Consider the following 12,352-nt stretch of genomic DNA (forward strand, 5'->3'; position numbering starts at 1 on the left):
TTTTTGTAGAGGTAATAGGATATCACATCTCAATACTGTGGAATGTGGGGCTAGAGGTAAGCCAGCAGTTAGGCTGAGTGATGAGCATTATCCCGTCATATTACTTACTAAGCACAGCTGTTAGCAGATCACAGGCCCGGCCTGTGGCTTGCCATTCACAGGAGACAGGGAAAGCGTTCTCCGTTCTCTTATTTTTACATGCCAGGATCTAATTCTTAGAACACTGGCGTTGAACTCTATAGAAATCTTCAGCCTTATTTTATTCCCTAGGGGTTGGTAACATGTGAAACGGTGTAACAGCGTGGAATCCACGAGAACCCTGTTGCACAGAGTAAGGGCTGCGTTCTGCTCAGGGCATCTTTGACGGGGGCTGGGCAAGAAATCCGTGCTCATTATGCCTTTGCCCATCGTCCACTGTTTTTATAACATTTCACACACACAGACACACACGCATTAGCGTGGCTGTAGCAGTGAACCACCCGTGAGTTCAGGCTTGAAAGCTTTCACGATGTGCATACTAAGTGCGTTTCCCCGAGTGGTTTGGACCAGAAAAGATGAGCGAGGACCCGGGAAGAGGGCGTCCCTGCAGGAGGAAAGATGGGCCGTGTGCTTTAATTGGATCAGGTCTCCTTAGCGGCTCATTGGTCAGTTTGGTTAGATTTTATGCACTGGGTCGGACTTCTCTCTCCCGAATCCGCTGAGCTGGCTAATGAGGAGGGCAGATGATGAACACAGTTGATGAGGGTCAGCAAATCTGCTTCTTCGGTTTCATTCACACTAATCCTCAATGCGGTTGGCAGGACTTTGTTTTCGCCCTCATTTTGTGGTAGAGAAAAATCCATTATTAGGGTCCTAATCCCGGCCGGCTGTCTGTGTGTGCTTCCTCTGGCGGCCTGGCAGGGGCGTGCGTGTGCACAGGGGAGCTCCTGGTCTCTCGGAACCGAGGGGACTTGCTCAGACTCTTGCGCGAGCTGGACTTGTACCCACTACCCGCTTCTGTTTAATGGGCCACACGGAACGCATAATAGCCTGCTGTTGATTACAAACGGCAACTGCGGCCTGCTCCGCAGTGGATACTTGTGAAAGCACCAGGTGAAGCATTGTTAAGGGTCGAGGGAAGTGACACCTGCCAGGCCATTCAGAAACTCGCGCGTGGTTTCTACGCGGTGAGGAGACTTTGTGGGGGAACTTTACAGGGACGTAACATTTTGCCCCTGCTTTACCTGGCAAGTGCCTCGTCCCGCGTTAAGCATCCTGCCACCCCCGAGGGGTCCCAGCCTCTGTTCCGCTCACTCGAGAGCGTGGTGCACAGATCAGACCGGCCTGACGCGGGTTCTGTTTCCATCTGGGTTTTATAGACGGAGAGGTGAGGCACAGAGAACTTAAGCAACCTGCCCAGGGTCACACAGCGGATAATTGGATGCTCGCTGTTCCTCAGAGGGTCTGCTCTCAGCAGCTCTGTTGAACTCTGACTCGGGTGCTGTCATCTCGGCACCTGATGCTGAATTAACACTCGTCTGTTTCCGTACCTGCCGCCCTCCCCAGAGGGCGAGCTTCTGGAAGGAGATCGCTTGTTTCATTCGGATCGTCAAACGTTCTGGTGCCCACGCAGCGTCCTGGCGCTAAGCTGGCGGTGTTCGGGACACGATTACGGAGCTGCCCCAGCGCTCCGAGGTTGCTCGAGGCTTCTGGACTGTTACGTGTCGGGTGCGACAAGTGGAAGTCAGCCTTTGGACTTTCACTTCTTTTGAAATGCGGCTTCGAAGTTTACCTTCCGTCTAAAACAGGTCGACTTGTTTTCTGAATGACCGATCCCTCTTCTCTCAATTCCCAGTATGAGTGTGGGCCAGGCTGCCAGAATGTTCGATCCCTTTGAGCGCATACAGCCTCTTCGCTCCACAAGGCTTCCTTTTGTGGCATCGCCCGTGGCCTCGCCAGTTCCAATCCCGCTCTTTCCTTCTGCCCTCACTGCGCCCCAACTTCCAACTCTCATTCTGGAGTTTCCGAGCCCCAAAGAACTTGGGTGTTGCCTATCCCCTCCAAGGATCTGTTAATGCTTGAAAGGTTTCTGAAATGTTACATTTTTTCTATTGCTTAATTGACTTTCGAAGGCACTGGCAAGAATAGGGGGGCGCCTGGGTGGCTCAGTCAGTTAAGCATCCAATTCTTGATTTGGGCTCAGGTCATGATTTCGTGGTTCATGGATTCGAGCCCCGAGGAGGGCTCTGTGCTGACAGCATGGAGCCTGCTTGGGATTCTTACACACTCTCTCTCTCTCTCTCTCAAAATAAATAAATTAAAAAAAAATTAAAAACAAAAGAACCAGAAGTCACTTCACTTGGCATTTCAATTTCACTCTCTGTGGGTCTTTCTTGTCACTAATATTTCCAACACTCAGGACCGCAGTTAATATCACTGATGTAGAATCATGCTTTTCTATCACTGAGGAACAGACGAATACCCAAAGTAAAAAGAAAAATGGAGAAAAGATATATATAAATAGGACACTCTCAGAGCCAGAATTCCAAAATGCCAGAAAACATGTGAAGCGCTCAGTGACACTAGTTGAACTGTTAGGCTTTACCAGCTTGTGGGTTCTTTTTTTTTTTTTTTTTGGTTCCTCAGCAAATTGCTCAAGTGTCGACATGCCCTCATGCACAGAAACTATGGCATGGCCTTCCCTCCCTCTTGAGACTTGCTTTCAATTATCCAGGGATCTTGGGCCCTCCGTGGTCCAAAGGGCAGCTGTCCTGCTTCCAAATATCAGGCGAAGAGAGGAAGCACGGTGATGATGGGTGAGTCATGGCAAAGCTCTGTGTTCGTGGGGTTGGAGTTCCTTTCCTGGTCGCGGTGTTACCAGCCCTGCCCTGCCTGAGGCTCTGCAACCCTTTGAGTTCACAATCATGGCTCAGGCCCTGTGGCGGCTGCCTTGGAGGGTGTCCCAGCGTCAGCCACATACTCTGCCACACGGTCCTCCCTGTGTGCCTGGCTCTGCGTCCTGACCCACTCACCCCCATGTCTGTTCCACCGTGAGTAGGCTTTCTTCTCTCTGAATACTGGGGGGAGATGTGTTCTCAGGACTCGTGTCTTTCAGAAGGTTTTTGTCTTCCCTACGCAAGGTGCTCCAAGCCATAGGGCCATGCCCGCCACTGTGTTGAGAGAGGAAAAGCTGCTCCAGGGAACGTGGAGAATCGCTGGGTGTCTGTCACGTGCCTTGCTGTCTCCCACGCTATCGAGAACCTGCTGGCGCCATTCTGTGAACGCGGCCTCCGCACCTCTCTACCAGCGATCAAGGCGACACGGATTATCGCAATGAAGAGATGAACTTTTGTTGTCATCAGATCAACAAAGGTTGAAAAACTTGGGGGAACAGATGCTTTCATGCTTTATTTGTGGGGGTGAAAATCGTCACAGCAGGTATGGACTGCAATTTGGCGGCAACAATACAAAACCTTAGCAAAGGGGGCCGTTGGATTGTTCACTTCTACTCTTTGGGATTCTCCCTACAGAAATAAAAGGTCAAGGCCACAAAAACTGAAAAGCAAGGATGGTCATTACAGAAAAAGAAAAGAAAAGGAAACAAGAACCATTAAGGCCTATCAATAGGAGGATGGCCAGATAAATCCCGTCATATCCATGGAGTGAGGTGTTATGCCCAATAAAAATGATCACCCAGTCAAGATCCATATTTATTGACATATAATAACATCCACACCATGGTGTTACTTGATAAAAAGAGGTAATAAATCTTAGGTGATATAGCCCATTCCTACAGCCAAAACTACCCCCCCCCAACATGAATGCCAGAGAAAGTGATGTTTGGGGGAAGGCAAGAAGCCTGGGGTGCAGTGAGAGAAACTATTTCCAACTAGAAATTATTGGTGGTTCCACTTGTTTGTATCTTTCTTGATCAATTTAATATTTTTTTAACCAAAGATCACTTCAACTGTTTGTGTGCCTGTGGTTCCTAAGTGCCAGCCTCCACAGGAAGTTTTATGGACATTTACCATCGATGTTTCTCAAGACCTCCTGAGGTAGGTATTGCCATGATACCTAGTCTATAAACGAGTCTAGCCAAGTGGGAGCAATTTTCCAAGGTCACAGGACTAGTGACCTGTGCATCCGGCACTTGATCTCTGGTCATTTTGCCTAACCACAGGTGGTTCTTCATAATGAAAAAGGGATGGTAACTATATATATTATATTATATATATTTAGTATATATATAATATTTAGTAATATATAATAATATATATATTATATGCTAAATATATTTATTTATATTATATATAATATTTAATATATAAATATAATATAAGTATATTATAAATATTTAGTACTTATATGTATGAAGTTTCTCTGTAATCTTCATGAGTATTGGATAATACTTAACCTCTTTATTCACAAAATGTTGAAAGCAAACACAAGGAAGATGAAGCGGGGGACGGCCACGTGCTTCCTTTATATTTCTCCCTCCTATTCATAGTCAGGCATGTTCACAGTTACTTTTCCGGTTTTTAAAGACATCTTGAGGCTGAAGTCTTCCATTACAACAATGATCAGCTGATCTCTATATTTTTCTGCTCTATTGGAAACACATTCACAGTACCTGTTTTTTCCTGATCCACCCATGACCACTTTGAAAAAAAGGCCTGATACCCTTATGACATGATAGAATGGCCTAGTAGGCACATGGCAGCGTGTGTTAGGTGTGGCAGGGCACCGTGGCTACGATAACGTTCCAGTGGTTTCCCAGATCATGTAGATCACGCATGGATGGACAGTGTTGATGAACCGCATGACAACTCCACATCAGAACGTTTACTATGAGAACCAGATATCTACGGCATTACCAACAACATGGAACCTGTTGGCAGGTGCGGGAAAAAAATCAGTTTCCTGCCACTCATCAGCTTTCCACCGCTCCTGAAAGAATTACTACACACATGTGCACACATGCACGCACACACACACACACACACACACAGACACACACAAAACACCACTTCATCTTTCCTCCCAGGAATCAGAAGGCCCAAAGGCCATGTCCATTCATGAACAGACTAGGCCAGGTGACTTGTTAGTTAATGATGGAGCTGGGGTTTAAAGCCAGGCCTATCTCCTGCCAACTCACCAGGGTGAACCCCTGTCATGTAAACAGCACAAAATGATCTGAAGACTCAGAGTTAAAGTGTGGCTAATGTGAGCTGGATGTACCCAGGGAGGAAGTGAAATGTGACTGTGTCAAAACTGTGGAGGGGATCGCTGGGGAGCCTGTGCTGGGCGATTGGAAAGATTAAAAGACCACCTGGGGGGAGAGGTCACCTGGGGGATCCCCCTAGATGTTCATGGTGGCTCATGAAATTACTGGGACCTAACAAAGCCTGAGTAAGACTTGTCCAGAGATTGGCCATTTAGAAAGCTCAGTGGTCGTGTGGGAAAGAGCCCCAGATTTATCTTTGCTTCATACAAAATTGCAAGATTTGAGTTTAATATGAATAGCAACCAGGAGCCAGATGCACACAATGGTGGAAAACATGAGATTTAGCTTCTTTTTTTGGAGGTAGGCTACAAATCCTAAACAATCATCCAGCCCAAAACACACAATGCTACACCAAAAATGTGTGTGCATGTGTGCATGAGTGCGTGTGCGCACACACACACACACACACACACACACACACACACACTGTTAGATCCTGATGAGGCACTCTTCAACCTGAGAGTTAAAGAAAAATAAACTCATTTCAGAGAAAGAAACAGCAAGGAAAAGTGTATGCCACAATCCTGGTCCTAAGCATAAGGAGACCTAAACAAAATGCTCCCATATGTAACCAGAAGCTGGCCTTCACATCCATCTGTAACACTATCTGAATCAACTAGCCACATATTTGGGCCGAATGACCTTCGGCAATCATCAAAAAGCAAATGTTTTGTGTTTGACAGAAGCAAACACAAATTATATTTTAGAGAAATATACCTTCAACATAAGCCTCAGATAATTCTTACACAGGAAACTTTCATGGAAGATGAGCTCATAGCTACCAGTCACAAGCCCTCGAGAAAGGGGAGCACGGTGAGTGAGAGCCAGCAGGAAGACCACAGAGTCAACCCAGCACACTGACATCCCATGTAATCTGATCTAATGTATTATATGTGTCTACATTAATTAAGTAATTAATCAATCAATTGATTATATTTATTATACATAAACATAGGAGGTGACTAAAAACTGTAAGCAAACAATAAGAATCCTGAAAAACATAAAAGCAACCATGGGAGAAAAAATAGGATTTCTGGAAATAAGAAATCAAAAGCTAATGTTAAAAAAATTGAATTTAATTCAATTTCAATTGTGACTTACAGAGCTGAAGAGGCAATTAGTGAATTAGAAAATAGATCTGAAGCAATAATACAAATTTCAGTAATAGAAAAAATGAAATAGAATAAAGAAAATTCAAGGGGTATGATGAAGAAAGTGTTCTGCAATTCACCTGCTCAGAACTCTAGAAGATAAGAGAAATTCTGAGGAGTTAACTTGTGTGAATTTTCAAGATTTGTTGAAAGACACCAGTCCTCAATTCTAAAAGTCCAATGTCAGGCAGGATAGGGTAAAAAAATCCACATCAGGACTAAAAAAAATGAAATTTCAAAGAAAGAGAAGTTATTGGAACCCTTAGCAAGAAAGGAATACCAAAAGACCCGGAGTTACTTCTTAACTGCAAAGATGGGAATCAGAAAACAGTGGAGATTATTTTTTATTTGCAGTGAAAACAAATCAATAATCAGCCTAACTGTATCTTCACTAAAGTTATGTGTTTTTTTTTTCAAAGCTGAGTGTAAATGAGAGACAAAAGCTGAACGCATTTGCTACGACCAGAACTGAAATAACGAAATATGTTGATTCATAGAATTTTAACAATTAGGCTTAAAATACTGGATAAAAAATATTACAGATGCCCATTGTTTCCAGGCCTTTGTATCATGCTGGAGGCTAAAGACATTGATTATCTTCTGACTTCTTTACGAAAACCATGAAATGACACTACAACAATAGAAATCGGCGTTGTAGATCACACTTGGTGGAAATTTAAATACCAGACTGGAGTCACAAACCTCAATGCATTTAAAAGAATTCAACAAAGAGGAAAGGCAAAACAAGAGCTATAGCATAAATGGTGCTAACTGGAGAGCACAGACGGAGGAGTGTGTCTGTCTCTGTCCTGGCGGTCCTGCGTGAGGGGCCAGGCTGGTGGGATGCCCTGTCCTCCTCTTCTCTTGGTTGGCATCACCAGCTCCAAGGGAAATTCAGCCATCAGTATTTCAGAGTCAACAACAACAGTGGGGGCGGGGGTGGAGGGTGGGACTGTGGCTTCCTTTCTGAGGTTATGACCCAGTCTCCTGGGAGCTGGCTGTGTTCCTCCACTCACCTCCTGATTTCCTGCGCTCGGTTCCATTTAGCTGGGACATTCAGCTCTATGAGGGAATGACAGACGGTCCCATGGGCCAGAGGAAAAAGTGGGAAAGGATATTGCAGGCAATTAGCACTCTCCGCTGTCATGTTCAGTGTCAACGGACCAAACATTCTGGTTAAAATGTAAATATTTTAACACAGTATTTAAAAACATCTAGCTAATTGCTGCTTATTAGAGGCACGTCCAAATTATAAGAATTTAGAAAATGTGGGCGGTTGAAAATGTTTCTTCCTGTAAACTGATAAATATATATGAACTTATAAATAAGCTTACACATGCACATATATATGCATATGTGTATGTGTGCATATATATATGTTTGCATTTACGTTAAGTGTCTGCGCACACACTCGTGTTACACAGATCTCTACAAAAGAAAGCTGGTGTAATATTATTTTCTCAAGCTAAAGAGACTTAAGGGGAGAGACCACTACTAAAGATAAAAAGGGTTATCATATGACATGAAAGTGTCCATTTTCCAAGGAAGATGTAACTAATTTAGGGGCACCTAATAATGAAGTGTTAAAAGCAAACATTGTCAAAGCTACAGACAGAAACGGACCGATTTCGACATTTTGTTAGGAGGTTTTTAATAAAACGGCTGAGCTCTGAGTCCTGGCTGTGTGATATCTGGCCGTCCCTTAAGCTGTCTGTGATCCTTGATGGTAAAATGGTACCATAAAGTAATAAGGGCTTCCTAATGCTGAGTAAAATAAATAGCCTGGGTAATATACTTAGCAAAGTAGGGGCAGGAAATATGCCATAAAACGAAGTGTTATTATTATTATCATCATCGTTATTATTATAATGTTCTTAGTGAAGGGAGCAACCCAAGAAGGTCCTATTAGAGAAAAGCAATTCTACTTACACTGCATGACAATGAACAGGAGACAGGACACCCGAGGAAAGGGTGACGAGGTCGGTCCGGAAGCGATTTTGAGTGGTTCCCAAGTAGGAAATAATAACCTTTTCATTTCGGGTTGCTCCTAAGACCACAAAAAAAATTAAAGCAGGCAGTGAAGAACTGTGGCCAACACACAGAAAGCCATTGGATAGTGGAGTCTGTCAATCTGTTTGCCTTGGGGGTGAAACATATTGCAAAAAATTACGGATGCCCTGAGAAGACTAAGAATGTTCTAGATCCTTCGAATTTTGCCTTGAAGTCTATTTGCCGCTATGAAATCCATTTTTTTTCCTCCTGAGCGAGATGTTGGCACGAGGCTCAGCGCCTGGTACCGACCCACTGCTCTGAAGTTCTGCGAGCCTGTGTGCACACGCATGGAACAGACGCGAAAACCGGAAGCACAGCCGCGCACGGGAGAGCACACGCCGCTCCCGCCACATAGCATCGCCACGGGATCAGAGATGTGTCACCGACTTAGTGTGGAAACGGTCCCTCTGGTCACGGGCTTCCTAAATCCTGTGTGAGCAGATAATTCCACGCTGACCCCTTTGGCCACATCCACAGGAGGGCCTGTGAGGTCCTGCAGACGTGTGAGTTTGCTTTCAACGTCTGGGACAATTGGGCTCAAGATGAGCTCAGCCGTCTATGATTCAGCTCCGGGCAATCGCCTGGCTTAGGAGCTGGTGTCGTCAGTGTTACTTAATGTCAGGTGTGTCTAAGGGTGTTTGAAAAACGTGGGGCGCATAGAAAACCCCTCCTTCCCCCTTGAAGTGGGTCCGCTGATACCCCGACGCTATACAAACAGAAGGTGGCTAAACAGGTGTTTTTCTAAAAGGCGTATCTGGTTGCTCTAAAACAGAGCAATAAAAATTGCACCATCTAGAGGAAGGAACAGTTTGTTTTGCCCCGTTTATTGCCAGTTAAATGCCAGAAGACTTTTTTTCTTAATTTTTTTTTTTCAGAAGACTTTTAAAGTAACAGCAGCCAGCGTAGAGGAGGGGGGGAAATCAAACAAAAGTGTTATGATCTTAAAAGAAATCTATTACTCTCTCCCCCTCTGTGGTTTCACAGAACTTTCTACACCTTTTGGCACCAGAAACTGCATATAATGTTTTTGCTCTGTGAATGCCAGGAAGGCATCATATAAAATTATAACCATAGCAATAGAGGTGCCGTAAAACTGAGTAGGAAAACAGAATTTCCGTAGAGAGTCAAGCGGTTGATGTTGCCTTCTTCACTCCAATAAAGCAAAACGTGCTTCTCCGGGCGTGACTGTCCTGGTCACAGCTAGCCTCCCGAGGTCCCAAGGGGCTCTGGTGTAGCTGGTGTGGGATGCCTCCCGATTCCTTCTGCTGAGACTTTCCAGAGTTTCCCAGGTGACTCGAACAGGCAGCCCTGGTGGGGGACCACAGCTGTAGAGCGAGGCCACTTGTGATGAATCCACTTGGATGAGAAGGGAGGGTACGGAATCGATCAAACCACAAAGCGGACCGTCTCCCAGAGGAAGCCTACCTCCTGCTGGTGCCTGGCCAGCATAGATGCCGCTGCCCTGAAGGTGACGAGCTCCTGAGCGGTCCCTGAGCACCCGGCCTGGGGACACGCTCCTCTGACCGAACCCACCTGACCTGAAGTGAACAGGTCAAACAGTGAGTTGGGCAAGAGTACGGCAAGACGAGGAGACAGAGACGGTTTGGTGTCCATCCTCCTCCCGCATCTTGAATGCTGACAGATCCCCAAGCCTCTGCGTTAGTGTCCAAACGCCAGCCAGGGGGTTCACTTAGCTCAGACTATCTCGTGGTTTTCTCCTGTGCACCCGTCTACAGTATCTTCTTCCCTGCCTCCACACGTCTGCACCGCTTGTGCTGTTCAAGGCTGAGTGGTCGAAGGGACGGACCCGTGTGTGCCTCAGGAGGCTGGGGGGAGCCGGGGAGAGAGGGTGCGGGGAAGGGGTGCAGGAGCCCCCGGGGGTGGCGAGCAGGAGGGGGTTAGGAACGGCACCACGAGACGTTCATCCGGCCCCGGACCAAGGAAACAGCACCAAGTTGGAAGCTAATGCATATTTATGATTTACTCTGAGCCTAATGTTAAACACGGTTCTCAACATCCAGCGTAGCTGGGAACATCAGACTGACGAGAGATTGAAAATATTCTTAGCTAAAATCGAATGGAATACAGAATGTGTCCCTGCATACATCTAGAGAAATGTCATGTACGAACCAGAAGCTTCCTTGGAATAGGAAGAAATGATCCTTTCAGTTTAGAAACTTTACTAATATAGAATTCGAGCTGCTGTTTGCTGTTCTATTTAGAGAGTGCCATTTGTAAGTTATTAACGAAAACCGAACCCAAAATTGGAATACCAGTGATAAAAGCAGTAACAGGGACAATCACAACATTTTCTAGGCTATATGGGATTGTTTATTTACTCACTCTCACTCACTCACGCATTCATCCAACAAATATACGTTAGCTGACTCCTGGGTCCTGAGCACCGTGATTTGTGTAGATAAATGACAATGAAGAAAGAGAAACTGTCCTGTCCTCAGGGAAGTTACAGACTAGAGGAGGTCAGGCATCAAACAAGTAAAAACCCCAATGGATATATCTTCGTTAAGTGTGTTAAACCTTGTGAAGGAAAAGGCCAGGTACAATGAGATAGTTTACCAAAAAGTCCAACTTTGATGTGAGCTCTCTGAGGACACTCTTTAGGGATGTGGCATTTACATTGAGTCTTGAATGATGAGTAGGAATGAACTTGCTCAGGACTGGAGAAAGCTCAGCTTGCACACCAAGAAGGATGTACAACCAGCTGAGTGCCAAGGACCACAAGTCTGAAGATCCTTCCCCAGCACCCCCCGCTGCCCCGGGAAACAGCCTCTTCTGTGATGTAGACGAGCTTGTGAATTCATTTCAGAACATTGGCCTGGAGCATCTCCTTGTGTTCCCATAGTCTTGCCTGAACTGACATGTGCTGAGTGGAGACGTCCTTCTTGCTTTCTGGGAGGCAGCCTGACAGAGCTGGGGTGGGGGGAGAGGGTCCACAAAGGACAGGGCTCAACGGAAGTGGGTGTGGTATGGCGGGGCACTGCTCTTGCCCTAGAAAGGGTCGATACTGGAACAACAGAGTCGCCTTGAGTATGTGCTTAGGTACTGGTGATGGAGAGAAACATATGTTGACTCTCAGCAAATAACCTTTCTGCTTTGTCTGGTCGTGGAGCCATTGGGTTGGTTGCAGGTGGTTTTGTTGAAGCGTTTTGAAAATCCTTCTAAGGATTCTGAGCTGTGCTACTGTCCCGCAAGGGAAGGTTCTGTCATCCCAACATCCCTAAAATGTGTTATTTACCTCTGGATAATGCAGGTCCTCTGGCTGGAAGCAAGGGTGCAAGGTGTCACCGGCGACTTGACGTAAAGCTGAGCTATTGGCTCCGTGGATCACTTCATCTACTTTGTTGGCATATACTTCCTTCTCCTTTCCAGTGCAGTCAATCCTTGTCCAGATGCTAACTCATTCTCATCCCAAATCTACAAGGAACCCAACGCCATGAATACCCAACCCCTTACCCATTCTCCGCTCCTTCCCCAAGTCCCTCCTGGTGAATTTATCCCCCACCCTTAGTCTCGTATCCTTCTTCTCGGCGACCCCTAGGTCATGCCTGGTTGGGATTACTGGGATTATTTCAAAACGTGCTGGAGTTCCTCCTTGTGCTGAGTCAGTCTCAGGGTTGATTACGCCCCGGTTTTAATGCCAGAACAAACAGCCTCTAACACTTCCATCTTGCTTCTTTTCCCTCCCAGAGCCTAGAATGCCTTGATTTTCGGCGGCTGACTGGTACACTTTTCTCTTGAGAATGAATAAGGTCCTGGGCCAGTTCTCATCGGATGAGCTGTATGGTGAGAACACATCTTATTTGGGGATAGAAACTAGCTGGTGTAGAAAAAAGCCTTTAATTGTATTTGTCTTTGCGCGAGCAAG

The 12,352-nt window shown here is 45.8% G+C and overlaps 1 long non-coding RNA gene across 1 annotated transcript; it reads left to right on the top strand.

Annotated features, from left to right (window-relative positions):
* The first annotated feature begins 2,596 nt into the window (after positions 1-2,596).
* Positions 2,597-8,304, top strand: LOC123590803. The gene is made up of 3 exons (XR_006708983.1): positions 2,597-3,646; positions 3,937-4,034; positions 4,757-8,304. It is a non-coding gene; the product is annotated as an uncharacterized LOC123590803 (long non-coding RNA).
* The last annotated feature ends 4,048 nt before the right edge of the window (positions 8,305-12,352 follow it).

This window comes from Leopardus geoffroyi, chromosome B4 (assembly GCF_018350155.1).
Source record: "Leopardus geoffroyi isolate Oge1 chromosome B4, O.geoffroyi_Oge1_pat1.0, whole genome shotgun sequence".
Lineage (NCBI taxonomy): Eukaryota > Metazoa > Chordata > Mammalia > Carnivora > Felidae > Leopardus > Leopardus geoffroyi.